Source organism: Bufo gargarizans, chromosome 9 (genome assembly GCF_014858855.1).
Source record: "Bufo gargarizans isolate SCDJY-AF-19 chromosome 9, ASM1485885v1, whole genome shotgun sequence".
Classification (NCBI taxonomy): domain Eukaryota; kingdom Metazoa; phylum Chordata; class Amphibia; order Anura; family Bufonidae; genus Bufo; species Bufo gargarizans.
This window is the reverse complement of record NC_058088.1, coordinates 92,437,727-92,460,868: the sequence shown is the minus strand read 5'-3', so window position 1 is coordinate 92,460,868 and position 23,142 is coordinate 92,437,727.

Genomic DNA, 23,142 nt, shown 5'->3' with positions numbered 1-23,142 from the left:
AACAAGCCTAATGGAAGCTATCTCAAATCTATAGCATGCCAGCTGGTGTAAAACTACAACTGCCGACATACTTTGGCAGTCATACAAGCATGTTGGAAGTTTTTGTTTTTTTCCAACAGCTGATCAGCCAAATTTTGGAGATCACTACCTTCCCTAGTAAGATAAACAACAGAAAATAAATCTTACCCAACTGGCACAAAGTTGTGTCCATCAGCGGAGCATCAGGATTATTCTAAATGCAACAAGCCCTTCAGGAGCCAGAGCAGCAGATGGGAGTGATAATGGCTCTCACTATAGGATGCGTCACAGTGGTTTCCCTCTGGGTATTTCTCCCTGGGGCCAATTCAGTGAGTGAAGGGGGAACCCTTTATTCCCTCAAGGCATTCCCTGTAGTTGGGCCTCTTGCCTGATGATAGTTTTGAATGCCCTTGATGGTGGTTGTATGGGTGCCTGTCAAGAGGTGTAGTAGTGAAGTGGCCAGCGTATGGTGAGGTAGGAGTCAGGAAACCAGGTTAGAGGTAGAAGAATAAACTTACTTTACTAGAGTGCAAAATAGGATTTGTAGTACATCCAACAATAATCTGTACATAGTGCAAATCCTTGTCCCAGAGGGCAAGGTATAAGGCTGGCAAAGTGGCAAGTAATGGCACTCTTGGTATGCTAGCTTGCTAAAATATTTCTCACTAGAATATCTTGCTGGCAACTTTAGTCTGGCAATTATGGCTATAGTGTCCACTGCGGGATACAGGTTTTGGTGATGGGTGTCTTAACTGTAATACCTCACAAGCTGCAAAGTCTGGTTATCTATAGTCACAGGTTAACTTGCATAGTCCTATGCCTGGCCATGTAGATTCTAATTTCTTTCTTTCATTCACATAAACAGTAATTTTCACAAGTATTAGTTAGTCTCTGGATCTTGAGGCCTAAGGAGAAGGAGCAAATGGACTTGTTTCTTCCCTCCTCACACACTCGCTCTAGTCTCCCTTCAGGAAGTAGGACCAGTCAGAGTGTTTAACCTTTTCCCTGACAACCATACCAGGCTATACTGGGTGTACATTATATTAAATGACATTACATCACACCTTAAAAGGTCAGCAATGTTTCAACAAACTGAATAAATCAATAATAAAGGTGAATATAAGAAACTTCATTATACATGAATTTATCTTATCAGAGAAAAAGCCTGACAACATGTGTATATTTCATCTCTTCTGTCTCCGTGCAGCTCACTACCCCTCCCTTCTCCATAGAATTCTATGGGTCATTCTATATCTCCAGTGAGCTTTCAAGACAGGCTTAGCAGAGAATGATGTTAACAAGGGGTAGAGGAAGAAAGAAGCATTTTTTTTTAGATATTTTACAGAGTTTCTACTATTGATTTATGCAGAGTATGTTCAAATCACAGTGACCATTTAAATATGCAGATTGCAACCATTCTTCGCTCATTCCCTTGGAAAACAAAAATACAATGTCCCCAGAAGACCACAGTTACTGTAGCAAACATCTCCAACACGCACCACAACAATGCAGCAGCATCTAGTAATTGACTCTACCATATCTTCTCTCTGCACATGTTGTTGATGTTCCATAAACTCCAGAGAAGTAATTTACCAAGTCGGAATCTGTTCTGTTCATTAAGTAATACGGGTTTGTATGAATGAACAGAAACGTTAACATTATTATATTTCATCATTAGTTCTTTTACTTCTGACTTCAAACTAAAATGGTTTTGCAGCCATTGTTTGAATAAATATGGAATTCAGATGCAGACCGCAAAACCTAAACTCTACGTTTTTCTATGATTGTTGGGGGTCCTGATAGTTGGGTTCCCATTGATCAGAAAGTGGTGGCCCATCCTAGGGGGGAAACCGTTTTAAAGGAATTATCTAGGATTAGAAAAACATGGCTACTTTCTTCCAAAAATGTTACCAAAACAGTCTTGGAGTTGTGTGTGGAATTGCCACATTCAGTTCAAGGGAGAAGAGTAGAAATGTGAGATGCTGTATTTGGAAGAAAATAGCCATCTTTGCATCTAAGGCTAGTATTCAAAGATCTGGAAGGATGTTCCAGTAAGATGCCAAGAATCAGGTGGAAAAATACAACCGTGCAGTATGTCCGGCCGATTCTCAGCATATTTGTCGGGTTGTTGTTGGATCTCCACCAGTCCACAATATAGTTAATGGAGCCGGCAGGAATTAAGGCAGTGTTAGGCAGTGCTGGATCCAGAGAGCTCTGGTAGGCTGTTCCCTGCTAGAAAAGCCTGCTGAATCTTTGAACACTTATGTAAAGCTAGTCTAGAGTAAAAGTATATACTGTATTCTATGAAAAGATATTGAACTTATACTGCCCTCTACTTAAAAAAAAAGTATTTTAAATGGGTAGCACATGCGGTAGAAGGAATATTAACACTGAAAGCTTTTGCCATATTTTTTCAGAACAGCCATTTTGTTTGAGCAATGAAAGGGTATCTTGGATTTAACAATTGATGACTTTCCCTAGGTTAGGTCTTCAGTGTCAGAATGGTGAGGGTCTGAAACTCCAGCACGCACCCCTGTCGATCAGCTGTTTGAAGTAGTTCTGGCACCACAGCTCCATTACTGCACTGCTGCTCCCATTGACTTCAGTGGGATTATCAATGCAGTAACCAGCTCCGTCCACTACACATTGGACTGTGCAGTTCCGGTCCCTATTGCTGGTGTCTGAAATGCTGAAGAACCCTTTTAACAAAGAACAATTCCACCTAAATATAAAAAAATAATAGACATATATTAATTTACCCAAAAAAATATATAAACATTTGGCACATGCCCTTAATTCCTAGTTTGACCTTATAGGGATGTTGGCAATTTTTTTCTTTCTTGGGGTTCCTGTTTTTGCTAAATGTGACAATAAGATCCACTAACAATTGAATAAACCAATTCATCAGCCTAAACTGTCAGGTAAGTGCTTGTAAACTGCTGAGAAGCTACTGAACAAGAGACAACCATTATGGTGATGGATTCTGTTGTCACTTTTTTAAAGATGGGAACGGAGACAGAAAAGAAGAAAACATAACTAAAAACTTTAGCGATCACGTTAGCTGTAATTGGGCCAAATTTAAAAACCAAAAAATTTCAATAAAACCTAAATGAAGAAAAAAAAATGGTTGTCCCATCAGGGCACCCCCTGTCCATATGTCCCATTCGAATACTTGGACATCATACAGGAGGAATTCCTTGCTTGGTACACCCCTCTGTTGGGTTGGCCACTATATTACAGTAGTTACATAATTACATAGGTTGAAGAAGACACAGGTCCATCCAACTCACCCTTTCTCAATGAATTCTGCCCTTGTGCTGGGAACAGCTCATAACAGCACTTTGTGATACACTGTTATGTGCTGGGATGGTTTACATCGATCACCCCTTGTTTACTGCATACATTCTTAATAAGACCTCCACACTCCAGTCCCAAAATGGCTGCTAATGGAGAGTCATTTGACTAGTCCTGTCTGCAAGTGGCCTCTGTCGACTAGCCCCGTGCGGCACTGTGCATGTGCTAGTTTCTAATACTATATGCAGTCAAAGGAGGCCGTTGAATGACTGGTCCCTGCTTTACCCACACTGGTAGCTGGTGTTGTCTATGATTTGTCTTGAACATCGGCAATTTTAAAGGGCATCTGTAAGCAGATTTGTACCTACGACACTGGCTGACCTGTTACATGTGCACTTGGCAGCTGAAGACATCTGTGTTGGTCCTATATTCATACCGTATGCGCCCACATTGCTGAAAAAAATGAGCAAATGAGCCTCTAGGAACAACAGTAGCGTTGCTGTTACTCCTAGAGGCTCCACTTTCTCTGCAACTGCCAGGTCCAGGTGTGATGATGTTTTCACTGCCTGGCTCTGTCAATTAAAGTGGAGAGGGCTCAGCATTTGCAGAGAGAGCAGAGCCTCTAGGTGTAACAGCAACGCCACCGTTGTTCCTAGAGGCTCATTGGCATATATTAAAATTGTATTTTTCACAGCAATATGGATTCCCCCTCTTGTTCTTGCCTTTGTCATCCTCTGTATGTGATTTTGTCGTGACATGTTGATGTATCGGGTTGACTTTTGCACCTCTTTATTTCTGATGTATTACAACTCCTACTTTGTGCAGTAGCTCTGGCCTTTGTGCTGTTCATTCTGGTGCATTGACTTTCTTAAAGTTTTGCTATACACCTACAGGAAGGCATGGATATAAGTTGGACTTTTGAGAAATTCTGATTGACTCTGTTGTATTGGCTTATTTGTAACTGTGTGTGCATCAGCTTTTTCTCCGACATTCTTCCACAAAACCAGAAATTCAATAAGTAATAAGTGAATATACAACAGAAAGGCATTTTCCAGTACACTTATCTTCAGCTATTAAATTGTCACTCTACTCAATTTTGAAATGTTATATATCATTATCATAATCACTCAGGTCTCTGTTCAATAAATCTTCCCATCGAGGAAAATACTGTTTAAGAGCCATTTATTTTAATAGGATTTCTATGTTGCAAAATGGGGAAGACCACTTCATAGCACAATAATTAGCAGCCTGAGAGACGGAAGACATATAAAAGACGTTTTCATCCATTGTATATAGCCACCTTGCTAAACCTGAATATTATTATTCTGCTGTAATGTTCCCAGGTAGACTTCATTACGTATGTGACTCACCGTAGCATCCAAATCTAATATTTTAATATTAAGAGGGTATTCTCTCTGCACAATAATAATGACCTATCGTCAAGATAGGACAGTGATGGCTAACCTCCGGCACTCTAGCTGGGGTAAAACTACGACTCTCAGCATGCTCCATTCAATTCTATGGAGTTCTGAGAACAGCCAAGCAAGTGTGCATCTTGGGAGTCGTAGTTTTATCACAGCTGGAGTGCCGGAGGTTAGCCATCACAGGGATTGGTCATCAATATCAGGTCGGTGGAATTCAACCCTCAGCTGTTTGAAGTGGACACAGCCCTTATGTAAGCATTGCAATTTCTTGAATGTTTACATGCAACCGGCTACATTGTAGTGGCGGTACAGGGTAATTGCAGCTCTGTCCCATTCACTTGACTAGAAGAGTAAAACTGTAATTATACTACAATCTAGATGGCGTGCAGCCAAACACCGAGCATGACGCAACGCTCACACAAACCCCTTCAAACTGCTAATCAGTGGGGGTGTCAGTTGTCGGACCCTCACTGATCTGAATTGGATGACTTATCCTCAGGATATTATGAATTCGGACAACCCCTTTAATGATATGTCTGGTCACAAGCCCCTTCCATCTGTAGCCATCTTATGGGCTTGACCTCTTTGTGAAAAGGGGACTTGCTTGTTGAATAAGGGAGCATGGCGCAATCAATACTGAAAACGGCACAGAAGGGTATATTAGTAAGTTGCACTTATTCACCTACAACACAAATGTAATGTAATTAGTCATACACTGGTAACGCATTTACATCATCAACCATCAATTTCAGTGAGCTACAGTAGATGCAATTCCACATTTCTCCAGCAAAATAGTGTCGGCAGCACATTAACCTGCTAAGATGCATTAGAAATGAACTCCTTTGAGTGGACCATAAGAGGAAGTCACTTTTCCACTGCATGGTACCGGCTCTATCCTAGTCTACTCTACTCCCATCTACTCGCTCTTGGTACCAGGTACTTAGTTTTCCACTGTAAATATGGCACTGTAGCTGGTCATCATAGAGATGCTGAATGATACTGCAGTGACATCATCGTCAACGCGACACACACAGGAACAATAGAGGATATTGAAGGACTGTTATTTTATTTATTCTTATTATGCAGCTGTCTGTCATCTCCTCAGTAGACCACAGCATGGTTTTGCGGGTTGCCATATATTAAAAAGAGAGTGTTAAAAGCCCATCTCCCTATTGCTGTGCATCTAGCACTCAACTAATACCCTGTGATCGCTGCCCGAGTGGTAACGGTGCATGCTCCCACAATACCCTCACACTGCACTTCTAGCTTGGACAGCTGGTCCTCCATAATGTACTGTAACTGCCAGCATGTAACTGCCACTAATTGTCCCCCCGACATGTTTCACCAATTCACCATATTAGGGCAGTGAACGCCGGTAATATGCCTCTCATTTCATGTAAACCACTTTAGGCAGCTATCATGTAATGTCATGTTTCGTCTACATAATCTCTCGTTTCCATATTGGTGCTGCCCCATAGTGATGAGCGGCAGGGGCAATATTCAAATTTGCGATATTTCGTTAATATTTTGTAGAATATTTGTCGTTTATTCGCAAATTTGAAAATTCGCTATTATTTTCGTGATTGCGAAAATCAGCAATGTAATATTCATGTAAATCTTGCGCAATACAGGCGTGGGTCATTTTTGCTACATTTTCCAAGCTGCTAGAAGTTTCCTGAGACTGGAGAAAATGGTTGGCACGGCAGAACATTACAATAGCTTTATATGCAGATAGAGTGCTCCAATGTATTCACGATTGCACTAATCAGCAATTAATGATGCGCATATTTTGGCGCAACACATGAAACTTCACATTTTAGAAAGGTCTGACTACATATTACTGATTGGTGCACTATGTATTGTTGTGACATCACAGCACTATGTCTGTAACATGTATGTATGTATGGACAGCAGAACCTATCAGCTACACTATATCAGGATATAACCTACACTGACTATCTACCACTAACTATCTGTATTATATAAAGGCTAACTAACTATCTAATGTAATGAGTAGAAAGCACAGAGCACAGCAATAACACTGCTGTCTCTCTCAGAACTGCATAAAACTACAGAAAATGGCTGCTGGGAGGTTCTTATATAGTAAAGGGGAAGGCAGCTTTCCTATTGGTTGCTAGGGATGTTGCTAAGCTCAGACAAAGACATTGCAGCCTTCTCATTGGCCCACAAGCAAGAAGCAGGGAGGGATCATGGATTCAGATGAAAAAACATCTAGAATATTTGCTATTACGAATATATAGCGCTATATTGTAAATCTTCGTGAATTCTCAAAGTGGCGATATTTGCAATTAATATTCGCTATTCAAATATTCGCGCCCAACACTACTGCCCCACTCCGCCATCACAGCACCACCCTCCCGCTTGACTTAGCGCCTCTCCTGCTTGTAGTACGCTCTCTCTATTTCTCATCAGAGAAATGTGTTTAGCTTCTGCGCATGTCTTGGGACTTGGTCTCTGACAAATAAGCTGCTATCCATTATATATGTACACTATGCCCTTATTCCTTCTTACTAGGAACTGATTCTTCCATTATCTTCTGATTCCTTTTTTCTTGCCATCTATACCACTTATATATTTCCCTGATATGATACTACTGGCTCTTTGCCTTTTCATTATTATGAATGTTCCTTTCACAAGATTACTGTATATAGCCTTTCTGTACTTCTACCAATATATATCTATTTGGGCAATTCCGGTGTACTTATGTAGTATTAGAGGTACATGATTGGTGTTCTCATTAGGTTTCTAAATATAAACTTTTCATACTTATAAATGTTATAATGTGTCCATTTACATTATCTACTAAATTCCTCCTGTGCTCATACTGTAGGTAGTAGTACTTATCCATGATTTTGTTGTTGTCCTTGTTAGGGTAAATGATCTTCCAATAGCCTTATGCGACATTAGATGTCCACCTTGTATCTGTTTGTTCATTGAAGTATATCATTATTATTTTGTTCACCACTAGATGGAGCTCCTCAGCTTTTTAGTCTTTTCCCTAAGACATTGCTCCATCTTTGATTCTCTCAAGTTGAAATATTTTTTTAGCTTACCTTATTCCTATAGCTTGATCTTATTTTCATTTTTGCTTTTTCTTCAGGGGGAGAGTCCATACGCCTTCATTCATCAGGTAAGTGTGATGCTTCTTCTTTTTGTATCTGTCCTCGTTTTGTTTCTAATCCTATGAATAGATACTACACTTTTTGGATATTACTCTGTGGGTTTCTGCGGTAATTGATGCCTTTGTTGTAACAGTAGTTAATTATGACAATATATACTTCTCTGTTGTGTGACATAACATTTAATATTTGCTCTCCTATGTTTTTATTTTCCTTCTTGCTTAGTCTATCATTTTTTCTTCTAGTCTAGTTTATAATGTTTTGGCTATTTAAAGTAAAACAATGGAGTGAAGGTGAATCGTTTGTTTATGAATTTTGCACAAAAAAAGGTATTCTTGGATCTGTTAGAAATGTACCTGTTGTAAACTGTAGTGAAGGTAATTTTATTACTAAAGACTGCATTTATCCACTCCCTTCCGATCCTCAGTTGTGTCATGTGACCAACACTCTAACCCTCCAAATAACATAGCAGCTTATGTGTGGATAGGAAGACAGTTTTTCTATATATTCCTATAGGAGCCTCAATGTCAGTCTCATAGGAATGAATAGAGAAGTAACGTACTTCCTCTCCTGTGTTGGTCACATGACACAGCTGAGAATCAGAAGGGAGGCTATAACTCATAAATTTAATCACTGGTAAAAAGATTGCCTTTATTACAATTTATATTATGTACCTTTCTAACAGAAAACAGAATAAACATCTTTGTGGGAGTGCTTCTTCAAGCTTTGCAGGCGGTATATATTATACACATTTATATATTATACACACTTATATAGCGCTACTAATTCCGCAGCGCTTTACAGACATTATCATCCAACTGTCCCCAATGGGGCTCACAATCTAAGGTCCCTATCAGTATGTCTTTGGAGTGTGGGAGGAAACCGGAGTACCCGGAGGAAACCCACGCAAACACGATCAATGCAGATGTTGCCCTTGGTCGGATTCGAACCTAGGACCCCAGTGCTATATCCACTTTGTCTTATATCCACTTTGTCTTATTTTATTTTTTTTTGTCTTAATTTCCTTGGAGTGGACCTGGTTTTACATGACTGATGCCAGAAAAAGAGAGGCTACTGAGGTTGCCCTGATAGACATAACATGCTTTAAAATAAGTGTGCTATAAAATAAACAAAAAACTGTGCAGAGTGCCACATAGGGTAGTATTGTAATGTAAAAATGGTAGAGGATCGGCAGAAGAGGAACTTGGGAATTTGCAGATCTGCAGGTAAAAAGATGAAAGGGAAGGCAACAGGTCAGTGTTCTATTTCTACACCAGTTAATGTGGATTTGTTTTTGTTTTTTATCCAGAGTTGCTTTAACTTTAAATTGGTCAACCCTTTTAAAAATGCTTTGTTAATCTATTACTGTCCCATCTTGCACAGATATCTCATGTAGTGACAAATCTCTGGCCAATCACTGGTTAGCACGGTTCTTACATGATCTTCATAGTATTGGCTTGGCTTGCTTGGAACCTCATTGGATGTGATACCAAAAAAGTACCAGGTAGTATTCTGAACTTTGGCCTAGTGGAAAACCAAAAAGGCAAAGTAGAGTCGAGTACATACCTGTACAGTGGAAAATAGATTTAAAAGTGAAAACACAAACACCTCCCCAAGCAGACAGAATAACATTAGTCATAAATTGAGGGGAAGAGGATGGTGGTTAAAGCTGGTCATACAAATAAAAAGCTGATGACTGCTGTCTCCTTTGACCTATACCTTTGCACACTTGGCATTGTGGGAAATGGCTGCCGTACGTATCTGAACAAAAGCATGGGGCATATTGAAATGCAACAGGTTTTCTCAACCCAAAGGGTATTTATCATCTAAGAAATGTCCTCGAGGCTCCTCCAGCACTGCTTATGCCATTTACAATTTATAAATATAATTTCTTACACGTGTTAGGGCGGGTTCGCATTTGCGTTATGGAATTCCGTTTAAAAGGTTCCGTTATAACTTGGTTGAAATGTTAAGGAATTTTGTTTTGCTCCATCCTAATACATGTCTATGGGGACAAATAACTGTTCCTTTTAGTTCTAGAAAAAATAGTTCTCTATAGCAGAACCAAACTGAACTGTTATGTGTCCCCATAGACATTGTACAGGACACCGGGGGTGGGTCCTGGACGGGTGCTATACGGCACCACTGTTTGGACTATGGTCCATTTAAATAGAGGTAGAAGGTTCAGGGGGTCACCCAAAAGTGGGTGAAAAGTTCCAGGCAGGCGCTAATTCAGAGAGGACTGGCTCGCAGTCTTCTCTATCTTAGTAAAGGAGTTTGGGGCCTGGAATTTTGGAGGCTCCAAAGTGTTATTTGGGTGGGATGAAGCCTCCACTCCTAAACCCTGGAAGCCAGCGCACAAGGGGTTAAGATCTCACAGACAACCACCTATTAAAGCAGGAAGTGATGCTGGAGGGTGTGGGTTGGGAGAGTGCACCTGTGAGGATAAGATGGAAGTCTGCTAGCTGCTCAGAGAGGACTTTTGAGTAGTTTGGAAGGGAAGCTGTGTCTGCAGGGAAGGACTGAAGGACCTCTACTAAAAACGTATGTGCCTTTCTTTTGGTTGTTTTCTGAAGAAAGACTGTTTCCTAATTTATGCTGGAAACAAGCAGGACTTGTGTTGTGACGGTTTGGATGCTGAAGTAAAGCTTTATTTTGTTTTGTTTGGTCACCAATAAAGACCCTTTTGCTTTACTGACACGGTTTTTCGCACTTGTCTCGCGGAGCTTAAAGACCCCAAAGCCTACAACTGGTGGAGGATGCGGGCAAAGTGCATTTGCATTTGCATTTGCAGGAGGCCGTACAGCAGCTGGCTCAGGGACAAGCGCAAGCGGTCGTTGCCGTTAGCAACCCAGTGTCTGTTAGAGCCAGCCATTTTTTGCAGAAACTAACACCCAGCGATGACGTGGAAGCCTTTCTTACCACCTTTGAAAGGATAGCAGAGAGAGAAGCGTGGCCCCGGGACCAATGGGCCGGCATTATATCGCCTTTTCTCACTGGTGACCCGCAAAAGGCCTATTTTGACCTCCCAGCTGAGCACATCAAAAACTATGAACGTCTAAAAGCTGAAATCCTGGTCTGTCAGGATCTCTTTGGGGAACCCAGTTCGTGAGAACATTTGAAACAACTCCCTGGCGATGGCCTTAGAGGAGGCTTTCTTCAAAGGGACAGCTTCTGGATACCTAGTTGCGTAGTCTAGGATGACCAATATATATTGGTGGCCCCGTGCCGACTTTACCAGGGGTCCCACCAGATCCATAGCGATCCGTTCAAACGGGACTTCGATAATCGGCAAGGGCACCAGAGGGTTTCTATAGTGTGGCGCTGGGGCGGTTAACTGGCAAATGGGACAAGACGCACAGTATCTTTTAACCTCTGCCTTCAACCCTGGCCAGTAAAACCGGTCGTTTATCCTGGCCTCTGTTTTCTCCGCAAAAAAAACGTTTAAAACTGACATTTAAAGAGACAGTATACTTATGGCATGTCGTGGGTAAAGTCAGCCCAGGCGTTACAAACAGCAGACAAAGGCATGGAGGAGGTCGTTAAGGCTTTGGCACAAGCCACTGTGACCCAGCAGCAAGCCACTGTGGCCCAGCAGCAAGCGTCAGCAGAGTCAAACCGTCGCCATGAGGAAGCAATGGCTCAGCAGCAGCAGGCCCTGGCACAGGCTATAGCTGCGCAGCAGGAAAATACACGGCTGCTATCCGCCCAGTTTACGGCCCAGCAGGAGTCCACTCAAGCACAGGTGGCTGCCTTGCAGGAGGCCGTACAGCAGCTGGCTCAGGGACAAGCGCAAGCGGTCGTTGCCGTTAGCAACCCAGTGTCTGTTAGAGCCAGCCATTTTTTGCAGAAACTAACACCCAGCGATGACGTGGAAGCCTTTCTTACCACCTTTGAAAGGATAGCAGAGAGAGAAGCGTGGCCCCGGGACCAATGGGCCGGCATTATATCGCCTTTTCTCACTGGTGACCCGCAAAAGGCCTATTTTGACCTCCCAGCTGAGCACATCAAAAACTATGAACGTCTAAAAGCTGAAATCCTGGCCCGCCTGGCAGTGACCACAGCTGTCCGGGCTCAGAGGGTGCATCGCTGGCGGTACAAATCAGACCAACCACCCCGGTCCCAGATGCATGAACTAATTCAGTTAGTTAAAAAATGGCTGCAGCCAGAAAAGTTGTCAGGTCCACAAATGGTGGAACGAGTGGTGATGGACCGGTACCTACGGTCCCTACAAGATGACCTACAGCGCTGGGTAAGCCATGGAAACCCTACTAATGCTGACCAGCTGATCGAGCTGGTTGAACGGTATACCGTGGTGGAGGACCTGCTTGGGCCTGCCAAGCGTCGAGAACCCACGCCAAGGACACCCAGACCAGCCACCAACCTGAGGAGAGAAGCCTTGCCAGATGTTGGCGTCCGCAGGTTTACACCATCTGCCCTAGAACCACGGAGGTCGGTTCCTGTACCAAAGATGGGAGACATACAATGTTGGCGATGTCGGTCCTGGGGGCATACCCGGGCACAATGCCCACTGCAGGAGGAGCCTATGGAGTGCGGAACCGGTCGGAGAAGCTCCTTCTATGTGCGAAGTGTGTGTACCACTCATCTTGACCTGGCTGCAGGACGGTTTGAGTGTGAAGTGTGGGTGAACCCCCTTCCTGCCAGGGCCCTCCTGGACTCCGGTAGCATGGTAACATTAGTACATGCCAGGGTACTTGGGAGGCTTAGACCAGTGACTAAAACTCTTCGGGTGGTATGCATTCATGGGGATACCAAGGAGTACCCCTTGGTTCCGGTGACTGTCTCTTATGGCCGTGCCTCAGTTACACAGGAGGTCGGGGTGGTAAACAGTTTAATTCATGACATCATAGTGGGGCGGGACTGTCCACTATTTCTGGAACTATGGAACGAGGTGCAAATGGCACCACTGGGGGAACTGGGGGCACTGGGCCTGGAAGGGACAGGGTCCGAGGGGTCCGGAGCTGAAATACACCCCTCTGATATAGAAATACCTACCCTTGATAATGAAGTCGCAGGGAATGCTGATGTGGAGGATAATGCCCCTGACCCAGGTCTTAAACCCGGGTTGATCTCTGAGAGGGGGGAGGTCTTCCCATTACAAGTCATGCTGGGGGAGGATGATGAGGAGCTCTCCACAGTTGAGGAGGATGAAGGGGAAACATCCTCAAGGCCAGTACATCCAGATCTAAACGTGTCCCGAGGTGCATTTGGTACCGCCCAATTACGGGACCCTGCCTTGGTCAATGCTCGAGAGCAGGTTTCGGTTGTTAATGGGGTCCCACAAATGCCAGATGCAGATCAGAGGTTCCCTCACTTTGCGTTGAAGGGGGACTTACTGTATCGAGTGGCTGAGAGCCGAGGGGAAACTATAGAGCAGTTGCTGGTTCCCCAACCGTATAGGCAGATGCTCCTCGATCTAGCCCACAACGATGCACTGGGAGGACACCTGGGGGCGGAGAAAACAGAGGCCAGGATAAACGACCGGTTTTACTGGCCAGGGTTGAAGGCAGAGGTTAAAAGATACTGTGCGTCTTGTCCCATTTGCCAGTTAACCGCCCCAGCGCCACACTATAGAAACCCTCTGGTGCCCTTGCCGATTATCGAAGTCCCGTTTGAACGAATCGCTATGGATCTGGTGGGACCCCTGGTAAAGTCGGCACGGGGCCACCAATATATATTGGTCATCCTAGACTACGCAACTAGGTATCCAGAAGCTGTCCCTTTGAAGAAAGCCTCCTCTAAGGCCATCGCCAGGGAGTTGTTTCAAATGTTCTCACGAACTGGGTTCCCCAAAGAGATCCTGACAGACCAGGGTACCCCTTTTATGTCAAAGGTAATGGCGGACTTATGCAAATTGTTCCAAATTAAGCAGTTGCGGACGTCGGTCTACCACCCACAGACCGATGGCCTAGTCGAAAGATTCAATAAAACCCTAAAATCCATGTTGAGAAGAATAGTCCAGAAAGATGGGAAGGATTGGGATATGTTACTCCCTGCCCTGTTATTTGCTATCTGGGAGGTCCCACAAGCATCCACAGGTTTTTCGCCATTTGAATTAGTGTATGGACGAAGGCCCCGGGGGTTACTCGATCTGGTAAAAGAGACATGGGAAAGTGAGTCCTCACCACACAAAACGGTGGTAGAACATATCTCTCAAATGCGAGAAAGGGTGGCTAAGGTGATGCCACTGGTGAAGGAGCACATGCAGAAGGCCCAGGATGCCCAAAGAAGAGTGTATAACAGGTCGGCTAAAATTAGACAGTTCCAAGTAGGAGACCGGGTGGCTGTTCTAATACCCACGGTAGAGAGCAAATTCTTGGCCAAATGGCAGGGCCCATTTGAGGTAGTAGAGAAATTCGGTGAGGTGGACTACAAGGTACACCAGCCAGGGAAAAGAAAACCATACCAGATCTATCACATCAATTTGTTGAAACCCTGGAGAGACAGAGAACAAGTGTCAGCGGTAGTAGGGGTACAGTCAGGGGACCATGCAGGGATCGACTTGGTGCAGGTTGCTTCTACCCTGACTAGACCTCAAACCCAGCAAACAAAAGAGTTTCTACAAAAAAATAGAGATATGTTTTCAGAGTTGCCCGGTCGCACCAACGTCATCGAGCATGACATTGTGACCGAGCCCAAGGTAAAAGTCAGGTTAAAGCCTTACCGTATCCCAGAGGCTCATAGGGTGGCAGTGTCCGAAGAGGTTAGAAGAATGTTCGAGCTTGGAGTCATTGAGGAGTCGCAGAGCGAATGGTCAAGTCCAATTGTGTTGGTACCCAAGCCCAACGGCGCCCTCCGCTTCTGCAACGACTTCAGAAAGCTTAATGAAGTCTCCAAGTTCGACGCATATCCCATGCCACGAGTAGATGAGCTAATTGAAAGGTTGGGGCCTGCCAGGTACATTACCACGCTAGACCTCACAAAAGGGTACTGGCAGATTCCCCTGACTAAGGAAGCCAGGGAGAAGACAGCCTTCTCTACCCCAGAAGGCCACTTCCAATATAAGAGGATGCCATTTGGTCTACACTCAGCCCCGGCCACGTTCCAAAGGGCCATGGACAAAACTCTGCGTCCACACCAACGGTACGCTTCTGTCTACCTAGATGACATAGTCATCTTCAGCACTGATTGGGAGTCCCACCTTCCCCGGGTTCAGGCAGTCGTAAACTCCTTAAGAAGAGCAGGGTTCACCATCAACCCCGAGAAGTGTGCCATTGGGATGGAGGAAGTAAAATACCTAGGGTATATTGTGGGTAGAGGGCTGGTGAAGCCCCAAATGAGTAAGGTGGAGGCCATACAGGACTGGCCCCGTCCCCTAACCAAGAAGCAGGTCAGAGCGTTTTTGGGCATAGTTGGCTATTATAGGAGGTTTGTCCCCAACTTTGCCACTGTTGCTGCACCACTGACCGACCTGACCAGAGGCAGAAAGCCGAGACGGCTTTTCAAATGCTTAAGACAGCTTTGTGCCAAGATCCGGTGCTTGTAGCTCCAGATTTTTCAAAAGATTTTGTAGTACAGACAGATGCTTCAAGCGAAGGGTTAGGAGCGGTCCTGTCTCAGGAAATCAATGGGGAGGAGCACCCTGTGGTCTTTCTTAGTAGGAAGCTGACGGCAGCTGAAAGAAACTATGCGGTGGTAGAGCGGGAGTGTCTGGCCATCAAGTGGGCTCTAGACTCCCTGCGATATTTCCTCCTGGGCAGAAAGTTCCGCTTGGTGTCAGACCATGCTCCGCTTACCTGGATGAGACAGAATAAACACACCAATGCCAGGGTAACAAGGTGGTTCCTTTCTCTCCAGGAGTTCAATTTTATGGTAGAGCACAGACCCGGGAGACAGCATCAGAATGCCGATGCCCTCTCCCGAGTCCATTGTATGGTGTCTACTGTTGCCTCCAACACCTCCGCGTTGAGGCAGAGGGGGGGGATATGTACAGGACACCGGGGGTGGGTCCTGGACGGGTGCTATACGGCACCACTGTTTGGACTATGGTCCATTTAAATAGAGGTAGAAGGTTCAGGGGGTCACCCAAAAGTGGGTGAAAAGTTCCAGGCAGGCGCTAATTCAGAGAGGACTGGCTCGCAGTCTTCTCTATCTTAGTAAAGGAGTTTGGGGCCTGGAATTTTGGAGGCTCCAAAGTGTTATTTGGGTGGGATGAAGCCTCCACTCCTAAACCCTGGAAGCCAGCGCACAAGGGGTTAAGATCTCACAGACAACCACCCATAAAGCAGGAAGTGATGCTGGAGGGTGTGGGTTGGGAGAGTGCACCTGTGAGGATAAGATGGAAGTCTGCTAGCTGCTCAGAGAGGACTTTTGAGTAGTTTGGAAGGGAAGCTGTGTCTGCAGGGAAGGACTGAAGGACCTCTACTAAAAACGTATGTGCCTTTCTTTTGGTTGTTTTCTGAAGAAAGACTGTTTCCTAATTTATGCTGGAAACAAGCAGGACTTGTGTTGTGACGGTTTGGATGCTGAAGTAAAGCTTTATTTTGTTTTGTTTGGTCACCAATAAAGACCCTTTTGCTTTACTGACACGGTTTTTCGCACTTGTCTCGTGGAGCTTAAAGACCCCAAAGCTTACAACATGTATTAGGAAGGAGCAAAATGGAATGCCTCTTAAAGGCTTCCGTTTTGCTTTCCGTCCTAAAATTCTATTATATTCCGTTATAACGCTGTTATAACGTAACCCTATAATGTAATTCCATAATACAAATGCGAACCCGCCCTTAACTGTTAGAACAATGAGAAGTGTGATATCTCTTATATCACATGTGTTCCAGGGACACAGGCTCTTTGGCTTCATTTAAGAAACTTTACATTTTGTAAAATAAGTAATAATATTCTCATAAAAGTTGCCTTGGACACCTTATTATTTTTTTGCGGTTTACACGAAAATGGATGAAAATCTGGATGACAAATGCAGACACATTTACTAAAAATTGTAGTTCCTTCCAGATCTTGACTAAACCACTAAACCATAGCTTCCAGTGATTTCTTGGTATGGCATATTGTGAAACATAACCTAAATGTGGATTGGTTATTTTCTGCAATACATTTGTTTTATACATCACTGGTGATTATGACACTTGATCATATAGAATCATGTCACTGTGCTAATGAGGAACATTATTTAATTATACCTTCTGCGTGATGTTCACATGCACAGTAATCCTCTCATTATCTTATTAACATATTACATTTGCATGAATTAAAAAGAAGGCTAGTTAAAGAAACAGCACTAATGTAAAGTGGCAACACCTCCTTGTGAGGGCACGTCCACGCGAACAAATTTTGCACCATAGATTTTGCCAGAAGTCCACAAGCAAAATCCATATGTATTACATGCAATTTTTTTCTACAGATGTTGCTTTGGATTTGCCGTGGATTTCACACTGTGCATTGCAAAGGGTACCCCCCCTTGTCAAAACCTGCTGAAAGAATTGATGCGCTACAGATTTAAAATCCATATTTTATGTCAATTCCAAATTATTTTGCAGTGAAAAATCTGCAACATATGTGCCATGTGGGAACATATCCTTATGGAGAAAAAAAGCTCATGCAGCTACTATATGGCCAGTTCCAGATCCTTCAGTCCACCACATAACTTGTCAAATTCCAGAGTGGAGAGTGTTCATGTTTGGCCCTGTAGCCAGTAACTCACCCCAGTGGTGATGTTTCCTTCAAGCAGTTAAGTCATTGGGTCTCGTGCCCCTTGCGATTAGACGTTACCTGCAGCGGCACATGTGACCCCCATCCACTCTAGAAGATAACAAGCAGGGAAGCGTAGTGTTGTGAACTGAAGGAACTAAACCTGAGCAGTAGGGGGCAGGTAAGTATGCTTAGATTTTGCAGGTGCGGTGGGGAGAAGAGACTATGCAAAACTGTTTCAAATGTGGACAACCCCTTTGAAGATAGTGTGGCCATAAATGGGGGTTTGGGAGAACATTTTGCATGTTCTTGGAGCTGGGCTTGAATGTCCCTATCTCTCCTTGGGGGGTGAGTGCCTTAATCGGCGTGAGGAGACTTATAGGCCATACATGCTCCTCTGGAATTCTGGTAAAAAAAGGAATGCAAATCAACTATTAACAATACTCTGATGCCAACCGATGTAAGACAGCTAGCCTATAAGTCAATGTTTGACCCTTTAAATAGACCTTGAAACATGACTGGGATATTAAATAAGCCAGCACCTTTTTTGCAGACAGCTGTTTTGGGGTGAGAGAACTGGCTTAACCCATTTCCATCCCTTTCTTACCAGAATTCCAGAGGAGCATGTATGGCCTATAAGTCTCCTCATGTCGATTAAGGCGCTCTCTCCCCAAAGAGAGATAGTACCCCCAAATCCTGACTTAGGCCTCTCGCCCAGTTTAGCCAGTACTTCTGCTCTGCACTGATGAGGGCCAATCAACCAGAAACAGCTGTTTGCAGATGAGGTGCTAGCTCATTTAATATCTGAGTCATATCTCAAGGCCTATTTAAAGGATAGCTGCCTTACATCTGGTGGTATCAGAGGCACAGCTTGTTAAGAGCCATTTGCATCCCTTTCCTCCTAAAATGTCCCTAAAATGCTGGTAGGGATAAGACAGCTATGTTTCCTGCTTTTTTACATTAGGTAAGTAGAGTGTAGAGCTGGTAATAAGTACGTGGAATAAGATGGCATGAAACACATCAAAAGGGGGTCCCACAATGTTTTGTTGCTATGTGGCCCCCTCCTTATATGGACAGTTTGGTCTTCATACATGCAAACTTCTCCTATTCCAAAGCTAGCTTTCATATTTTATGATTTCACACAGGATACATAGTTCTTTATTTTTGGAGCTTTACTATGTTAGTTACATTATGTTAGTTACTCGCTTGTGGGGCAATCAGTCTGGTTTTTACTTTATTTATTTTTTTATGCTCTCTATCATCTGTGAATTAATTACCAGAAACTTTGTAGCAGCATGAAACCCTTCCGGCCAGTACAAGTTAATTGAAGCTGGAAAACTCGGTTTCATTTTCTTCCAGATCTCTGCTGACCGGAGGTGTCACTTTATTGAAAAATAGATGGCTGCTATTGTCTACCTGATGTTTCAAATACAGTAACGCCATGAAGAAGTCCCTGGAGTGGGGAAGACAGCTTACTTTAGAACAGATTCTTACATCTTTTTTCAGCCGGAGCTTATATAATGGTGTTGCTTCGAAATGAAATGATATTCCTTCCAAAAATAATACCAAAAATGTTGGTGGAATGAATTGACTATAGAAAATAACCCATGTAATATAATATGTGGTTGCTGCAGTTGCTAATATATTTTGTATTAAAATTTTATCCTTGAGGTCTGGTCCAGGAGGAATGTGCCGCAAAGAGGTTTTTTTTTTTGTTTTTGTTCAAGCTGCTCGTCCATTGTGATAACTCTTTGAATGGATACATCTATATCGTTCATAGCTGATATGCCATATGTCGTCCATTCATATAGCTATCCGGACAAACTACATGCATAGATAAATCTAAGCAAACTGAGAAGAGCTTTTCATTTGCCTAATTTTGAAGATTAGGGCGCCTTCACATATTTCAGTGTTTGATCAGTGATTTCCATCAGTGATTGTGAGCCAAGACCAAACACCTCCACAGAGATGTTATGATGAAAAGATTTGCTAATGTTCTCTGTTTTTGCCCTCCACCTGGTTTTGGTACACAACCACTGATGGAAATTACAGATTAAACACTGACCAAAAACTGACTGTATGGCCTCTTGCACACAAACGTATTTTTTTTAAGTTTATGTTCTGTTTTTTGTGTTCCGTATATGGTCCATATACGGAACCATTCATTTCAACGGGCCCGCAAAAAAAAAACGGAAAGTGCTCCGTATGCCTTCCATTTCTGTATTTCCATTTTTCCGTTCCATTCATAGATAGAACATGTCCTATTATTGTCCGGACAAGGATAATACTGTTCTATCAGGGGCCAGCTGTTCCGTTCTGCAAAAAAATAGAATGCACACAGACGTCATCCGTATTTTTTGCGAATCAGTTTTTTGCAGACTGCAAAATACTAAAAAAGCCATACGGTTGTGTGCAAGAAGCCTATGAAAGCAGCCTTATGCCTCTTTCTGTCACGCCAATGTGTGGGAGGGAGACACCACACCGGACGAAGAAGAGAGAGGGAACAAGGCCTGAAAGCAAGGGAAGAAAGAAGGACACCTCCTAGTCAAATCCCTAGTCATAGTCCTGACTGGCTATCAGTATGAACAGACCCCAAAGGTAGGTGAGTTCATAGGCAGGAGTACCTAGAGTCCTAACTCACCCTATAAGAACCTGGCGACTGAGACTTCCTGTTCCTCCAGAAAGGAAGGATAAGCAGGAGTCTCCCTCAGGCCTACAACAAAGGGCAGGGAAAAAACAACACACAGATAAACCAAAACAAAATGCAAAAGGGAAAGGAAAAGCTTAACTTTCCAGTAGCTATGGCAGCAACAGGAACTCAGCCTAGAACCAAACTCCAGCAGACCACAGATACCGCTGAAGCTGTAAACCGCACAGCATTGTGGGAGAAGCAACTATAAATAAGGAAAGTTAAATGACCACAATAGCAACACCTGGAGGTTAGAGGTGTGGCCTGTATCAGAAACAACACAGACGTCTATTGATCCACAAGGAAACCTGTCAGATCAAAGGACCTGTTGCCAGTCTCACAGATCTTCTGTCACCCACTGTTGCGGGGACATCTGTATGTCTCGGTACGTCCGTTACACTTTCACACGTCAGTGTTTTGGTCAGTGATTTCCATCAGTGATTTTGAGCCAAAACCAGGTGCAGCTCTAAACGCAGAACAGATGCAGATCTTTCCCTTAGGTCTCTTGCACACAGCCATTGTGCGGCCGTTCTGTTCATTGGGGACCGCAATTTCAGGGTAATAAATATTGAGTTTTACTCAGCTGTTAACCCTTGATGTTTACAGGAAAAAATTAATTAAAATTGAGAATCTGCCAAAAAAGTAAAATTTCAAAATGTAATCTCCTTTTCCTTTAATTCTTGTGGAACATCTAAATAGTTAAAAAAAGTTTGTAAAATCAGTTTTGAATAACTTGAGGGGTGTAGTTTCTACAATGGGGTCATTCATGGGTGGTTTCTTAAAGTGGATTTTAAATTAGTTTCTAAAATTCTAAGCCTTATAACTAAGATCCTAAAATAATTTATTACATTTACAGAATGTTGCAAACATGAAAGTGGGCATATGGGGAATGTAAGGTAATAACTCTCTTATGATATATCACTATCTGCCTTAAAAGCAAAGAAATAACATTTTTGAAAATTGCAAATTTTTCCCCATTTTCTGTAAATTTTTTATTTTTCTTATAAATAAATAGGGAATTATATCGGCTAAAATGTTTCACTATCATGAAGTACAATGTGTTGTGAGAAAACAATCTCAGAATGGCTTGGATAAGTAAAAGCATTCTTAAGTTATCACCACATAGAGTGACACATGTCAAGTTTCCAAAAAACGGCCTGGTCCTTAAGGTGAAAAATGGCAAGGTCCTTAATGTGTTAAAATGAATCTAATCAGCAAAGAAAGCAATATGAACAATCACAATACATTAGTAAGGCCTCGTTCACATCACCATTTCTCCTTTCTGTTCTCCAGCTCCGTTGAGGAGCTGGAGAATGGAAGGGACGGATTCTGCAGATAACTAAGACCTAACTGAGCGTTATGGAGCCTAAAGACCCCATAGACTATAATGGGGTCCATTCGGTGTCCGCTCAGAACATGATTTTAGAGCAGAGACGGGTACTTACATCCAAAGCAGGTGAACGGTGTAGGAATTACAACAGTTTGCATATGTGCCTCTCACTTGTTAAGGGACCGAAAGTAATGGGACAATTGGCTTCTCAGCTGTTCCATGGCCAGGTGTGTGTTATTCCCTCATTATCCAAATTACAATGAGCAGATAAAAGGTCCAGAGTTCATTTCAAGTGTGCTATTTCCATTTGGAATGTTGCTGTTAACTCTCAAGATGAGATCCAAAGAGCTGTCACTATCAGTCAAGCAAGCCATCATTAGGCTGAAAAAACAAACCCATCAGAGAGATAGTAAAAACATTAGGCATGGCCAAAACAACTGTTTGGAACATTCTTAAAAAGAAGGAACGCACCGGTGAGCTCAGCAGCACCAAAAGACCACGGAAAACAACTGTGGTGGATGACCGAAGAATTCTTTCCTTGGAGAAGAAAACACCCTTCACAACAGTTGGCCAGATCAAGAACACTCTCCAGGAGGTAGGTGTATGTGTGTCAAAGTCAACAATCAGGAGAAGAAGACTTCACCAGAGTGAATACAGAGGGTTCACCACAAGATGTAAACCATTGGTGAGCATCAAAAACAGGAAGGCCAGATTAGAGTTTGCCAAACAACAGCTAAAAAATCCTTCACAGTTCTGGAACAACATCCTATGGACAGATGAGACCAAGATCAACTTGAACCAGAGTGATGGGAAGAGAAGAGTATGGAGAAGGAAAGGGACTGCTCATGATCCTAAGCATACCACCTCATCAGTGAAGCATGGTGGTGGTAGTGTCATGGCGTGGGCATGTATGGCTGCCAATGGAACTGGTTCTCTTGTATTTATTGATGATGTGACTGCCGACAAAAGCAAAAGGATGAATTCTGAAGTGTTTCAGGCAATATTATCTGCTCATATTCAGCCAAATGCTTCAGAAGTCATTGGACGGCGCTTCATAGTGCAGATGGAGAATAAACCAAAGCATACTGCAAAAGCAACCAAAGAGTTTTTTAAGGGAAAGAAGTGAAATGTTATGCAACGGCCAAGTCAATCACCTGATCTGAATCCGATTGAGCATGCATTTCACTTGCTGAAGACAAAACTGAAGGGAAAATGCCCCAAGAACAAGCAGGAACTGAAGATAGTTGCAGTAGAGGCCTGGCAGAGCATCAGCAGGGATGAAACCCAGCGTCTGGTGATGTCTATGCATTCCAGACTTCAGGCTGTAATTGACCGCAAAGGATTTGCAACCAAGTATTAAAAAGTGAAAGTTTGATTTATGATTATTATTCTGTCCCATTAGTTTTGGTCCCTTAACAAGTGGGAGGCACATATGCAAACTGTTGTAATTCCTACACCGTTCATCTGATTTGGATGTAAATACCCTCAAATTAAGGCTGACAGTCTGCAGTTAAAGCACATCCTGTTCCTTTCATTTCAAATCCGTTGTGGTGGTGTATAGAGCCAAAAATGTTAAAATTGTGT